The sequence below is a fragment of the Equus quagga genome, chromosome 10 (assembly GCF_021613505.1).
Source record: "Equus quagga isolate Etosha38 chromosome 10, UCLA_HA_Equagga_1.0, whole genome shotgun sequence".
NCBI classification, from domain to species: domain Eukaryota; kingdom Metazoa; phylum Chordata; class Mammalia; order Perissodactyla; family Equidae; genus Equus; species Equus quagga.
In genome coordinates this window covers 120546905-120563614 of record NC_060276.1, presented here as the reverse complement: position 1 = coordinate 120563614, position 16710 = coordinate 120546905, and positions in this window count along the sequence as shown.

Genomic DNA, 16710 nt, shown 5'->3' with positions numbered 1-16710 from the left:
GGAAGGACAGATAACTTGAAGTTTAAACACAGGAGCAACAGACCTAAACTCTCTCCTAGCTCATCACTGAGGTGCCTCTCTCAGGAGTCTTTTCTTGACTTTTCAAGTCCATTTTGGGTGGTATATTGGGGAAGATCATGGATTAGAAGACCGATGATCCTATCTTGATTCTGCAGCTTTCCAGGAGGAAGACATTGGGTCAGACCTGAGATATAGTTTAAGTGAGTTTGAAGGAGCAAAGTAAGGACAAATATCTTCCTTTCATAACGTAACTGCACAGCCACAATGAGATGACATGCAAGGACTCTGGCTAGGACAAAGTTATGAAAACGTGTTGCACTACCCGGAGGAGACGTCTATATTTTTGGAACCTTGACAGGATCAATGGAAGGAGCTTTCAACTTTCGTGGGGAACCAATATGGTGCAGAACATTCATTTGCATGAATAGATTCAGGTAAGTTTTTTTAAAAAATCATCCAGCATATGTATATTTTTAAAACATCATTTAAGTGCAGGAAAAATGAAAAGCAATAAATTAGTCATGCAGTGAAAGTGGCCACCCAGTATTTTAAACAGCAACCTTACATCCGGGGAGTTCAACTCTGGAATCTAGAGGCCAATTTCAGAGGTTGACGGTGCAGGATACAATCCAAGAAGAAGCAAGACAAATTTAAAATTTTAGAAAACCTAACATATTCGTATATAAAATCTTATATCTGAGTCATTTCTACACCTTATCTTCTTGTTTTATTACTGCTCAAATAATAATGATCTAGTGTAGGCTAGGAAATATCACAATAATTTACACATAGGTTTATATTATATGCTTGCAAGTAACTATCTGGAATTGATTTTATGGTCACTAATCTTCGGCTTCTTTTGAATTACAAAGATATTAAAATTAATTTACTCTTGACTTTTTCTGAGGCAATCACCCATTTCTTTTGGATTACGTGCTTCTACACTGTTCAGATTCTATTATTCTTCTCTAAGGAATGTTATGTTTTTTCTGGCTTTAGATTTAAAAAGGAAACAGCATATTTAAAAGTCAAGGAAGGGTTCAAAAAGAAAAGGTTAAAACAATATAAGTTCCTCATAATGCTGCCAGCTAATTATCTGTGTGGTCCCTGGAAAGTGAAAAGGGCACGTCATGCACAGGACAGTTTGTTTTCTCAAGTCTGTAGAGTAGTCACTTTAATCTTAAGGGCTACAGACTGTCTATTCACGACAAACTAAAATCTGCCCATCAAGTGCCTGCAGTTCAGGGTGGGAATTTTCCCCCAAATCACTGCCATGGGTTGGCACTGGGAGCATTTGGGCACCTCCTTGTTTTCTTTCGCTGCGCTTTCTTTGATTTCACCTTTAAGAGGTTCTTCTCGCTGTCATTTCAACATTCATCCTAAAGCCGTTGAATACATTTTCTGATGGCAGGTTTTAATTGCCCTTATGTTCTAAAACAGAAGACAGCACATGAAAAGATACACCGTGTGACATACATAGCAACAGAACAAGCCTGGCTGCTGCAGGGAGGAGAGGGCTTTCTGGCTGCCTCAAGGGGGACTTTGGTGAGTGGGCACAACAGCAAGATAAATTGCATATGTAGTATACGAGGGTGCAGAAGAGAACTGGACATTCAGAGAGCAGTGAGTATTCTGAACAAATGCAGGTCTCCTCAAGCTGCTGGCTCTCCCAAGATCAATCCGTCAAGAAGGCAGAGGGCAAGGGGGAAAAAATAGACAAAGCCAGCCCACGGGTGGTGTGTGACTAGGGCTGTCTGAGCCGGTGTGTTGGCAGGGTGGGTGAAGTTGATGGCTGAGTTAGCCTGGGGCAGCTGTGAGTGTCCGTGGAGATCAGACCAAGAGGACACAAGAGAGACATTTGCTTTTATTTTTGTCCCACCATTGCCTCCTTCCTCACCTCTCTTCACTTGGACTTTTGAGGCAGCTGGTGTCCTGAGTCAAATAAAGCCAGTATAGAAGCTTGAGCTTGTGAGAAGCTGAGAAAAACAGGTGGAGGGCAGATCCCCTCTGGCAGTTGAACTGTGTCTCACAACTGCCCATTCGGGGATGGAAGGTGAAAAGGGGGGACACTGAAGTGGGTCTCCATCACGCATTTGCCAAACCTAGATCCCCGTACGCCTTGATGCCCTCATACATCCTGTTTGCCCTGAGAGGTGGCAGAAGTCTGCAGCTTCGGAAAGGTGCTGTCTAATGTACCTGCAGAGAACTCGTCAAAATCTGCATGGAGTGGATTACCAAAGCCATTAGCATAAGAGGTAGGACCCAACGACTTTGAAGTGGTGCACAAAGATGTCCAGAAGAATGTGTGGTGCTAGACTGACCATTTTAAAATATACTTGTTTTCTTAAGCACTTACAGACGATTACAATAATTTATCATGAATTAGGTCATAGAAACACTCAAGAAATATCAAAGATACAGTTTCATAGAGAGCACACTTTCTCTTCACCTCTCAATTTGTATTATGTTGACATTTATTGACATGAATTTATAAATTAATAAGAAGGTAATTAATTCTTGCATATTTAATAAAACAGAAACCTGCATAGATAAACACCTCATGGGTTACAGGCGACATCATCACTGGAATTCTAAAGTATGATTAGAACTAAATCATAATGGGTATCCTTCCTATCAGAATTCTATGTTGAAGTAAAATTGGGTCACACGGGGAATTACATCCTTAAAAATTTAAATTTGAAAACAAACTTCCTCAAAAATCCTGATCTAAGTGTTCATATGAAAAACAAAAAGAACATTAGCATAAACCCCAAGAATGTACAGGGAAAGAGATAATATAAATAGAAGAAGAAATCAACAATACATTATGAAAGTACAACTGAGAAATTCAACACAACCAAGAGTTGCTCTTTGGGAAAACCTAGAAAAAGATGCACGCCTCTAGCAGTACTGACAAGAGATGAGGAGACAAAATACATAGGAGTAGAGATGTATGTCAACTACTTCTCAATAAAACTGGAAAAAAAATACAAAGGAACAATGGTTTAATGTAGGAGGGGTCGTAAATCCAGATAATGTAGAAAGTAAAGAGAAGAGAATATTATCACACCTTCAAAGACTTTGACATGTGGGAGAAATGTTAAGGCTAAGTTTAAGAATCATTTTAGGGCTGCTTACTAAGAAGTAAAAAGATGGAAAATTTTATGTGTTAAAGACACCACAGCAGTGGTTAAAAGTCTTCCAACAGAGACGACCACACTGTGGTCTGTGGGTACTCGGTAATACAGAGAGAAAGGGAATGGAAGGTAATCAGTACAGAATTGGGTATTGCTTCCCTAAAAACTATTCTTTGGGAACCATATTGCAAATTTTTGATGAAGCATTTTATTTGTTGTGCTGAGAGCAGAAATGATGAATGTTTGTACCTCAAGAATAGAGAAATTTCCCTTGTCAACAAGGGAAACATAAAGGAGAGTTCCTAGTCCGCAGCCCTACCTTATGCTGCTACCAGGTAGATGACATACATTTATGTTGAGTGAACAGTAAAATTTCTAGTATTTTATTATTCTTCCTCCTATGGACATCCGTGAGAAAGATGGTTTAAAAAAATAAGAAAAAGTTGCCTAGTCAACGCTGATTATACTTACATGGCTGTAACACTCCTCCCCAAACTTGATCTTTGTAAATGAAAAGAAGATTTCCCCCCCCCCAAAGTCTTTTCCGGTTGATCATTCTGAAATCAGACTTTATCAACATTATATTTAACTTGGGTGTTGGTGAGTATTTTCTGAAGCTGATCTTTCAGAATAATATGCGCCTCAGGCTCGCAAACTCAAAACTAGCAAAGAGCATGTGCTCTGTGGTTTATACACGTTTGCTTTCGCATATGTGAAGTTTATTAAAAACATTGAGATGATTTAACTTAATTAACCGTATTCTAGCAATTAGAAACTCCTTTTACCGATATAGACTTCGGAAAGTCAGTGGGTTTGTGGGTTGTCTCCATATTTCTTTAAAGGAATGAAGCCAGTGCTGTCTTTAAACAACCTTGTGTGTTGAGTATTTAACACAAATAGTTTAAACTGTAGCAATTTGAAGAAAAGGAAAATTTGAAGCAGGTATATGCCAAATCAAAGCAAGTCGTTAAAAAATCAACATAAACATCTTCACACCAAATCTTATCTCTGTCAAGGAACACGCTTTCCTTCATGTCTCAGCTGGGAGTGAAAGGCATCTGAGCCGTCTACTCATATGAGTTATAAGAGAAACAATTATTTTAAGTAGAAAACTGCAATTTGAAGGCTCCTGGATATTGATGAGGCTATTGCAGATTCCTAAGATGCAAAGCCAATGCCAGGTGGCTCATTTTATGCACATCTCCTTCTCCCAATTCCAACCGCAAGCCTTGAGCACATACACTGACTAGCTGAAGGTAGTTAAAACTTAACCATTTCACTTCTGATAACGTTTTTCCAAAGGTAGTGTTCACGACGCCATTTGGGAAGTTTGTTAAAAGACAGATTCTTTGTTTTGTTCCAAGAGAATTAGTAGTTATGCAGTGGTGGGTGGGGAAGGGGCACTCCAAAAATGTATAACTTCAACAAGCACCCCAGGCGAACCTGATTCTGCTGAGACGCGCAGTTCGCACCAGACGCTTTAGATCCACTCAAATGCTCGCACACCTGGAATGTTCAATGATTGCCCCTCAGTATTCTCTGAGCTTGGCTCAGCTTCCAGCTGAGTGGCAAGGAAGCATGGAGGTCTAAGGAGAGTGATGGAGAGCACTGACAAAATGCAAGGAGAATGTAACTGGGGAGAGATCTGGAAGTAAATAAAAAGAGTGCCTAATTTTCTCCAGGACCAGGACCAATATTGAATTCTGAGTGCACATTATCTCTTTTATTATTCATGAGGTCATGAGTCCTACCTGGGAGGTGGACTCCAGCCAGTGGGTGGTCTGTGAAGAGGACAACAGTGATTTGAAAGGTATCGTGCCTTCTCCAAGACTCAGATGCTTTCTCCGAAACAACAAAGTCTTCTCTCATGGCCACAATTCCCCATCAGGGGAGCTTCCATAGAGATGTCAGTTTCCGGTGAGCTTGATCAGGCTCCTTCGGATCACTAACATACAAGTAGATGCATATATTTGTATTGAGGTTTTGAATGAAGGTCATAACGAGATATTATGCATCTCCTTTCTATAAGGGGGCATTTCACTACATCCAAGATTATTATTTTGCTCTTAGCAAAAGCTTGTCATTGCTCATGAGCCTGCTTTAATGTTCTTTTTGTGTGTGCCATTCTGTTTGGCAGATGCATGGAAGGCAATATTGAATGCTATTTCAGAGCAGATGAATCAGTCATATAGAATTCTCTTGGTTTTGAGATACCAAGTTTTATTGCTTCTAAATTCAATTGTATAAAAAAGGAACTATATCTATGCCTTTATGAGATAATATAGCTCCAAGGACACACAGAAACACACACACACACAAATGGACTCCACCATCTTCGATGGAAACAGGAAGTGGGGAATATGAAAGAATGAGTATCCAACTGAAAGAAATGAATGAGAGAAATGAGATTCTGGGATATCTTTAATTAGGAGATCTAAAGATATCAACTGATCCCCCCCAATTCTAGTCATGACACCAATTGATATAATGGACCCAATAAATTCAATATCACATAAACACTCTCTACCAAACAACTTGATGTTTATTTCTTTGAATCTTCAGCATCTATACAATATCATTGAAATTATTGGATGAATGAATTAATTAATTTCAGCTGGTTATCACTTTCTTAATATTTAACTGAATGCACAATATTTTACATATAGTGGTTGGTTTGTTTGTTCTAAATCACAAATGAGCTCAAAAATTAGGCATGAAATTCTGCTTAGATGAGAGAAAATGAAGTCTCAATGAGGTTGCCAGCTTGCCCAATGCTGTCAGTTGGATCTTTTGAGAAGCACGTGTTGGGGTGAAGTTAGGAGTGCTAGTGGTTAATCGGGAGAAACACTACTGAAAGGTAAAAGTTTGGGGGGGAATTGGGCAGGGAAATCCTGTAGAATGTGACACAGCTCTGATACCTATGAAATGAAAGAGGTGGAGGAAGCAGCAGGATTAAACAGGAAGAGCTTCCGATGGACACGCCGATCTGACACAGCAGAGTCAGCCCAGCGCAAGGTTCTGAAGCAGAGATTGCCCATTGGCAGAGCCCTGCCCGCATTGGGAAGACACGGTAAGAGCCCTGTCCTGCTCAGTCATTAACCTGAGCGTGATCCTAAAGGCGCTGAAGCTGGAGGCACTCTGCCCAATGCGTGCCTTGCAACTGAATAGCAAGTTCTTGAAGGGAGATCTGAGCCTCACTCTCTGTGGCCACCACACCAATGTCATATAGAAGGGAGCAAAGCAGAAGCAGAATCCAGTCTACAAAACTCCAAACCCTTGGATCTTTCCAGTATGTTGCAAAAAAAGATTAAAATAATGACAGAAATGCAAAATTGGGAAACAAGTTGTTTCCCATCATCTTATATGTCTACTTTGAGCTATTTGTACTATAAGTCAAGATGCAAGAGCTACCAAGAAACGAAGTTTGCATGAGGAAGCAGCAGAAGATAGACTAGAAGCTCAAGCGCTAGAACTACTAGCTAGCTCAAACAGCTGTGTTTACTCAACTTCCCCTCTAAGAAGAACCAGCTGGAGTAGAGGTTGCCAATCCAGCTTCTCATTATCCTGATGAATTCTCACCCAGGAACGGTGAGAAAGGCAGAGCTGGAAGACTCTAGCCTCTGCTATTTATGCTCCCAGAATGTTATAGATCTTTCTTTCATGGTGATTTCCTTCCTCTGGTGAATCCCTACTACTTTCAGCTTACAGAATATATTTTCTATATTCTATAGGCAGGAACCTCCTGTCTCCACGTCATGATTATTGCTAACTGTGTTCTTCCTCTTCGTTCTTCCCCTCAAAATGCCAATAAATTTCATTTTTCTGTTCAGAGGTATCTAACAAGCAGGATATTCACCCAGAAAAACATTGTGTTTCACACATCAGATAAAAATTAGTAATTTACTTTGATGCAGTGTTGACTTATTAAAAGCCCAGAATTATAAGAATGTAATTTGCTATGAGAAAAAAAAAATGATACCTCTACTTTTGAGGCATAATTTTGCTTTTTCTCAGATGTTTCAATTAATGCTCAGTATTATCACTAGCCTTCCCTGTTTTCACAACTAAACAATAATTTAGGATGAAATAGTGTAACTGGTATTAAATAAGAGTCTTCAGAGTATTAGAAATTATTGAATGCAATCTGTTACTCTCTCATATGTTTTTTCATCAACGATTTCTAGATAACATATTTGAGGTGGTGGCATTTTGAACATGTCTAGAGGGTAGAAGTATTCAGATGATTTTTGCTTTAAAACTGTCAAGACAACCAACATGAAAATCCTCCATGTAGACTTTTCATGTAAAATTCCCAGTGCTTCTTAAAGGCAGCTACATATCAAAGCTTTGTGGATAGTAAGGAAGGGAGATTGGCAATGTAACATTTAAAAAGTGGTTAAGGGGCCAGCCAGGGGGTGTAGTGGTTAAGTTCACGTACTCCACTTCAGCAGCCTGGGGTCCCCAGGTTTGGATCCCAGGGTGGACCTAGCACCACTCAGCAAGCCATGCTGTGGCAGCATCACACATAAGAGAGGAAGATCGGCACAGATGTTAGCTCAGTGACAGTCTTCCTCAAGCAAAGAGGAAGATTGGCAACAGATGTTTGCTTAGGGCCAATCTTCCTCACCAAAAACAAAAGGCTAACTGTCTAAAATTGCAAATTAAATGTCTGTAGGCATATCTTATTGTACACTCATTTCTATTTGTGATCAAATAGGCATTAGGATAGGAGTAAGATAAATTAGTAATTCTGAGCAGAAAATGAGGTTTGATTTATGACATGAACATCAAGTCTTGGCACAGCCTGCAACGCTTTTAATGTTTCCTTAAATTGAAATTGATCCTCTTTTCTCAAAGAGTGTAATTTGAAACACCTTACAACCAATTATCCCAAAATGAGGTTATTTAAAATGTACACAGGACAAGGTGCATTTGTTAATATGTAACCAGTTCATTTGCAAACGGAGACCATGACAATTTTTGAAGGTGTTTATAGAATTACCGAGATATATTTAACAGAAACCTGTTGAATTTAGGGGCAAAGCAAATACTGCAGTGTGTCCTTCAATTTTTCTTATTCGTTTTGAGTTTAATTATTAGCAAGTTTTACAATATTGCAGATAAATGTTGACAGATATAATAAGACGTAATTAGATACAAAGAAATTGTCCTTAAAACTTATTGGAGGCGGAAAAGAAGGGATGTACTCTGTATTCTTCTCCTCAGAGCACAAATACTTGTAATCATTGTCTAAATTCTCTGGGTCTTGGGTTTTAATCCCTTTCAGAATACACCTGTTGGTCCTCTCAGTCGAACAGTTATCATCTGCAGCAGGTCCACTGTCATCCTAATTTGAGTTTGAAAACCGAGGCAGCCATTTCAGGACCACACCTCACTCCATGTGGTGAAGACAGAATGGATTGGTTCTACATGGACAACTAGGTGCCCACGTGGAAATCATCACAGCAGGCAGGAGCTCCAGAGGATTGGCACCCCGCCTGCGCCTGGGCCAATAAGTCTCCCTCACTTCAAATCCGGTGGAACCTAATTCCAAGGAATTAGTGAGGAAGGAGGTTTCACTGTCTACTTTGGAAATCGTTGCAAAGGTATTCCTTAAACGGAAAGTATTCCTCTCTTCAACAGTTCTTGACACTTTGATTTGGTTTAAATATCCCTCTATCCGTAGCAGTGTGTATACATGTGTGTGTGTGTTATACTTTCACTTTCTCAATAAAAAAAATGAAATCTGTGCATTATTTTAATTTGGAGAACAAATCCATTACAGTAATCGAGAGATTCTAAGTAGGAATCAGAAGTCACCCATGGAAGACAAAAAAATACATATATATATATGTATGCATATATATATATATATATTCCAAGAGCTTGCTGGGACAAAGCTTGCTACATTCTCAATGATATTAATACTTTCAGCAAAATATGCTTTTGACTTAAAGGGTCCTTTTATCACAAAATTTAAATCTGGGAGCTATTTTGTATATAACCTTAATCGACTGGATTTTCTGAGTGATTTTGCCATCTGTCAAGAAGCCCCAAGAGCCGACCTGCTCTATTCACTTACCCAAGTACTTCTTCTAAATAGAGGTCCCTGGTACGACGTGTTCATATTTATGCAGAGCTTCAGGATGCACCATCCCAGATTTCCTCACTATAGTCCTGAGAAGGAGCCAGAAAAGGTACATGTCCAAACCGGAGCTGACGTTGTCTCGAGCTCAGACCTTCTGAAGCCACGTCTAAGGCTGTGGATACCACTTTACGCCACCTCTCGGGTCTCCTCCGAGCTTGTATCCATGGAGACTCCCAGCTGAGTTTGTTACAAAGAAGACTTGAGTAAGTTAGAGGAAGTTGATATTTGTGAAAGAGACTGTTTTATATAAAATTTTATAAGAAGGCAAAAAAAAAATGAACAACATCAGTAACACAAAGAACCTATGTCCCACGGAAACAGGAGGAAAAGAAACGTCTGAGTGGGACGGCACGAGCCAGGAGACTGCTTCAGTCTTGGAGAAAGTATGTGGGAGACAAGATTCTTGGTCGTCCCAAAGGACAGAAGCTCTTGGTTTAAATCTGTGAAGATATCTGCATGGAATAGATTGTTTTCTCCCTCATAAAATCTGCCAGTGTTTGTGTTTATGTCGGTGACCTGCCGCGGTGTTTGGGTAAAGACTTACGCCTTTGGGCCAATTCAATGGTTGCACTCATGGTCCGATAAATGCACACGGATGAGTCAGGCATAAATCTCCACATGCCCCATTAATTTTGATGCTCTGGGAAGTGCATGATGCTCCTAAGATTTAACCTTCATGGGGCACCTAGAGATTTCAGGGGGAAAAAAAGAAACTACCATTTGGTAATACCTTAGTTAACATGAGTTGAAAGATTTCTTTAAGGTATTTTGTTGCAATCCCCACCATTATTGAGTTCTCCATAGAAAACAAGGCATAGCCCAAAGGATTTTTCATCTGGAGGACACTATACTCGGATCAGAGGCAAAAGTGATAACTATATTAAAATATATGGAGTTGATTATGTCCAAGTAGGAATGTACTTGTTCTCAATTTCAGGAGGAAGGGCAGGAATGAAGAACTAGTCAATCCAGATGTCCTAATGGGAAACTAAGCACATGGTACATCTTATATCTCCCTGCAGTAAAAATGTAGCAATGACTGAAAATATATAAATACACACATGCATGTACATACATAGAAATGCCTGTAATCAGTGTGGGGATTTCGCAGAAGCCCAGACACAAGACTAGACAGGAAGTAATTAAAGGGAAGCTAGATATTGGAGGAGGCACCGCAGTGCAGGGCATTATGGGAAGTTCTGAAGGGTAAAGGCGTAAGGTGTTGGGAACAGAGCACCACGCAATTCTAAAGAAGAAAATAAAAGGTAGGATGTAGGGGGCTTAAACTATTAGAAGATGAGAATCTGGTGTTATAGATCCCCAGTCAAACTCACTCGGGTGAGCTGGAGACGTCAGCAATGCTGGAAGTGGTTGTCTCCAGGTGAGAATAACAAGCATGCAAATTTGACTTGTAAACGTGGCAGCATCTAAGAGAAGTGAAGAGTCTGAAGGCCAGTATCCAGCCCCACTGTCATGGGAAACAGTATAAAACCCACCAAGAGCGAAGTGCACATCCTTAACCAGGCAGATTAAACAAAGGTTCTACCAGATAAGTAACAAATGTCAACCAAATGGATGAACATGTACTCAAGCATCAACCAATCTGATAAGTAGGCTTTCAAGAGTCGGAAATCAAACCGATGAACAATAAGCTTTTGAAAACAATGCCCAGCATTCAATATAAATGATACATTTGATAAACCAAAGAAGAACCCCATCAAAGTGAAAAGAGTTAATCAAGAAAACAAAAAATCTTTTTAATTAAGTTTGTTTAAAGAGATAACGAAGAGTAGGTGGTCACGAAACAAGAAGAGATGGCTACAAAAACAAAAGATTAGATTTTATGCAAGCATAAATATCACTGTAATTAAAAAAATAACAAAAACAACTCAGTGAACAGTGAGCAGTGAGGTTTACTAAACACAGAATGTGAGGTTGTTAAGAGTACAAATGCCCCTAAGGGAGATGTGGTTCAGAGACTGTGCTGTGGGCCAGTGCAAAGACGGCAGAACTGAGCCAAGAACCACCACATGAAACAGAAATGGAGTGCCAAAAGGAGGGGACAGGAGAATCAAATTGGTGTGTAGTACCCCTTGTTTCAGACCTCAAGCAAACACACATTCACTTTAGGAATGCCTCCCTGATTTAGGTTTCCAGAAATTCCAAAAATTAATATCCACCAAATGGGAGTTTTCAACCAAAGGTCACTAGCCACAATTAGTAGGTCAAGAAAAACTAAATGGCCACACTATGGATACTGGAGTTATTACATACAGAATATCAATTAACTATGTATGCAATATAGGGACATAATATACGTAATCACAAAATTTCTATTGCTAGAACTGCCGTTATATGTTCTAAAATGTATTGTTCTTGTAAATGCACAGAGATAGAGATAAAATGAGATATAATGGAGAGAGGATTCTTCCTCTAAGCTGTGTGAGGAAGATGTGTGCGTGTGTATGTGTGGATGGGTATACACGCACATGTACCCACATCAATCTGTTGGCAAAAAAATTTCCATTTTGCAACATTCCCTTTCCATTTTGTTAATCCACGAAATGAAACAGAAAGTGTAAAGAACGTGGAAGATGCCTCTTGAAGCAATTTAAGAAAATTTAATAGAAGGAAGCTCATTCCCTGCTTTAATAAAGAAATGAATCCTCTAATCCAAGAGTCCGTAAACTTTTCCTGTGAAATGCCAGATAGTAAATATTTCGATTTTTCAGACAACATGGTCTCTTTTGAAATTACTCAGTTCTACTGTTGTAGCATGAAAGCAGCCACAGACAATATGTACACGAATTGCTGTGGGTGTATGCCAATAACATGTTATTTACAAAGACATCAGGCAGGCCAGAATTGGTCCATGGGCTGTAATTTGCTCGCCCCTTCTTCCCTTGCTACAGCATCAGCATTGCTTTGGAGACAGTTAGAACCTCAGCCCCACAAAGATGTATGAAAGCAGAAGCTGTATTGTAACAAAAGTCCCAAGTGAACGTTTTAAAATGCATTGCTGATCATTCTGCTCTGCACTGTCGTCTTATAAGATTCAGGAGAAGTAAAATTAGTTATTCCCTGTGGTCCCAATATATGTTCCTAACACACACACACACATACATACACACACACTAAGGTTTGAAAAACACTGCTCTCACACATGGTTACTAACAGCGTCAATTATTAATTAACAGAACCAGTTCATTCCATGTCAAAGGAAATGTCTTCCTTGTTGACCACACCTTGACAGTTGTTATGAAAGCCTCAAAGTGGGTGAAAAAATAAAAATCAACTCCATAAGGAAAACATATTAAAAGTGTTTAAAGAGGAAGAATCTCTTTGTTATCTCCAATGTTCAGTGAGTTCTGACCAAAAAGGATCCTTCTTTCAGATCTTCCATGAATCTAATGTCTTCCATGGTCCAGGAAACCATCACTGTTAGGTGCTGGTTCTGCAGCCAGGCTCCCACAGCTCTTTGATCAAGAGGAAAGTGAGTGAGGCTGCAAAGAGAAGTTGGCAGCAGCCATGCATAAGAAGCCCTAAAAGTAGTCCAGTGGGTAGAAGTGGGCCACAGAGTATTCAGGGGGAACTTCAGCAGTTCAATGAGGCAAAGAGGCTGTCTCAGTGTCCTAGAACCGCAGGAGTAATGAAGACCATAAAAAACCTCATTCCAGGGAGGCCTACACTTGTGGCTCCAACACCATCTAACTGCAAAGCCTTAGCAGGAAAATACAGTATGTCAACTGTTCATTGATGGATGGTGAATGGCATAGATGAAGATGATATAGATGTAGATGATATAGACGTAGATGTTGATAGAGATATAGAGATATAGATGTAGGTGTCAATGGTGATATAGATACAGATGCAAACATAGATGATACAGATGTAGATAATGACATAGATGCAGATACAGACGTAGATAGAGATACCGAGAGAGAAGTAGGTGTAGAGATAGATGCAGGCATTATAGACGCGGACGTAAATGATATAGATGTCGATGTAAATAATATAGATCTAGACAGAGATGGAAATGGATATATAGACACGTATACATACATCTATATGTCATTGTCTATGTCTATATTTCCATTTCCACATCTCTATCCCAGACTGGAGCTACCTTCAAAGAATGTCACTCTCACAGAACTTCACGCTTTTTGGCCTCCTGTGGATGCACCAGAATGTTCCACCTACATGATGACCCACAACACACGGAATCTCGAGCTCTGAAGCACTCCCTGCTCCGCATAACCCACATAAAGAACCACTTGTATGACTCCCCGGAAAAGAAGGAAAACCACCACTCTTATGGTAATTTTCATCACTCCTGTTCATGGAATTTATGGGCCAGAACTTCACTTTCACTTCTCCAGACTTTGAGATTTAGATTTAACAGGAAGAAATACAGTGGAAAAAAATTAACAGCCGAATTGGACATAACTGCTGAGTAAACTGTATTTTATGTGATCGATTTAGACAAATACATCCTTCTCCTTATATTTCAAAAGTTTTGCTCCTGTGCATTTGAAAAATTTTTTTTTCTCTAATCATGCTTGGGAATCAGTTCTATTTGCATGGTTATTTCTTAGAAATAAAAACACAAAGGAATCTTTAAGAAACATTGAAAACAAAGAGTTGAACCTTCTGTCTTGCAATGTGGTCTTGTGAGATTCAAGAGGAGTAGTTTCAAGTATTCACTATGGCTCCAATATATAATTTGAGTATGCACTGCACACACACACACACACACACACACACACCCCTCATAATCCTAGACATTCCGCATAGCTTAGACAACTAAAATACCACTGCCATGCAATTAACAAGTGGTTGCCTACTTGAATAGGTTCATCCAGCTGATGAGTGAAAATTCCAATATAAGAAAAAAAAATCCCAGTCCTTTTCTCTTGTTGACTAATTCTAACAAAACTAATCAACCTGACTCAATCAACACAGCAAATATAGTGAAAAAATAAGTAAAATTGATGTTATTTCTCCATCAATCTTCCCATACCATCATACACCAAAGATACTTAAAAAGTGATACTTAATAAAGAAATTAGTGCCTCTCCCTGCAAATAAGCTCAATCCTGTTGTGTTTAAGTCAACAATATAGTGATGAAGGGAAAAGGAGGAATGGAGATATTATTATGGAATAGAATTAAGAAGACTGCAGTTCCTATTAAATTGGTGAATTGGATGCTAAACACGTTCAAGTTTCTGCAAGTCTTCCAAACCCCACCTCTGCACACCCACCACGGCCCCTAAAGAATTCCTCTCATCATCTATGTTTCTCTAAAGACATACTTCAATTTTTGTTCATTTCCTTAAATGCCTTTGCTTCTCCAGGCTTCTATCTGAGTAACTACTGAAAATGCCTTTAATGTTTTCAATGATGAGCCTGTTGTTTCTAAATTCTTTGGAAAATTTACAGCACTTACTCTTTGGGACTTTACAGCTATGTGACTTTATCCCTGAATTCCCTGAGTGACCAAGATAAGCAGAGTCTACTTGACAGCTGTCAACCCACAATGGAGGAAGAGTGAGTGAGAATAAGTCTTGGTTGATTTAGCCTGTGGAGACAGGGGGTTGCTTGTTACAGCAGCATCACCTTGCCTACCAGACAAATACATCACTATTCTCAAGGTTGTGTAATAATGTCTTGCAACACTTCCAAGAAATTATATCAAAGCCATATTTTACTCTGTCTTCTAAGTATGATTCTGCTTCTTTGGGGCTCTCCTAATCTCTCAGAACTCATTGCTTTTACACTCTGCCCAGGATTCACTCCTCAAGAACCTACCAACTGAGCACTGAACTAAGCTGTTTACAATAAACCAGCAGTGATATTAATTCAAGGATTTTCCCATTCAAGGATTATTTGCCCATTAACATAAAATAATCCCTTAAGACTAAATTTCAACAGTTAAATTTCAGGTAAAAGTGAACAATGGGTACTTGAAAGATTTTGAGAAATCATCTCCTACAGGTACATTAAAATGTACAAAAAGCCTTAGCCTTACTTAGGAGAATCAATTCAAGTTTCGATCTGTTTTTGATTAAATCTGTGTGCTCTTTTAAATCTTATTTGTGGAAAGAAATAGATCAATGTGGAATAACTAAATACTGTTTACTTTATTAAAATATATCTAAATATATATAATATATATCTGTACAAATCTTATCTAAGATTTATATCTTGCCTGTACAATTTAATTCAGATCACCTGGACAGAATCTGGGTGGTGATGAAAATTTAGTGAAAAAAGGTACTACTCCTGACTTCCTGTAGAAATGAGGTTTCATACCAGCAAGCTTCAGAAGTGATCAATAAAACCCCTGCATTATGCAACTAAAACACATAGACAGTTATGGTAAGGCCAACAGAGCTTGAGTGTGGAATAAAATTTTACTATAAAACAGCATGAATTTTAGTACCATTTTTTTCATATTTTAGATGGAAACACAATGCATTTTTCAAGAGTAGATGCTATAAATAAATATCAATAATGGTCTCTGACAATAAAATGTTAGTTAGCAATACACAGAAACAGGCTTGAAATGGACACATTGAATGCATTGTGTTGCACACATGGGTTATATAACCCATGCTATTTTACTTCCCAGCTTATTGGGTTGGGAAAGCACAGTGGTTTAATTCAACTGAGTTTTGACCATTGCTAGTTAAGTGATGTTGGGCATGCCCCTCAGGCTCTTGGAGCCTTTTCCTCATATGTGAAAGAGAAATAAGATAAATTGGATAAATATATGCAGTATAGAGCTCAGCGGCAAGGCTTATTTCTGGCCAAAAGAAAAGAATGAGATGGAGAAGATGCACCCTGTCTATAAAATGGGTCATCATGAATACTCGAAACTTGAATGTCATGAGGAGACTCAGTCCTTTCTTGAATTCTATCATATGAACAGAGGTTTCAGAGAACACTCAGACAACTGATTGGACAAGCCAAGGAGATGACTGAGTGCATTTTTTCTCGGAAATTTTAAGTAGGTAAAGGTTGGAGTCAAGACTGCCCAGGCTCTTACTTGCAAACTGCCTGAATCTCTTTGGTATGGTGTAAAGAAGAATCCCTTCAAGTATCATAGATGATGCTTAGCTCAATAATGACAGATAGATAGATAGACAGATGGATATGATAGATGATGGTAGACTAGATAGATGATTGGTAGATTGGTAGGTGATTGGTAGATGACTGATAGATAATTGATAGATGATTGATAGATGATGATAGATTAGATAGATGATAGATTGATAGTTGATTGATAGATGATAGATGATGGATATATAGATAAATGGATGATTGATAGATAATAATAGATGATAGAAGATCGATTTACAGAAGCTAGTTAGCCAGCTAGATAGACAGACAGATAGATATAT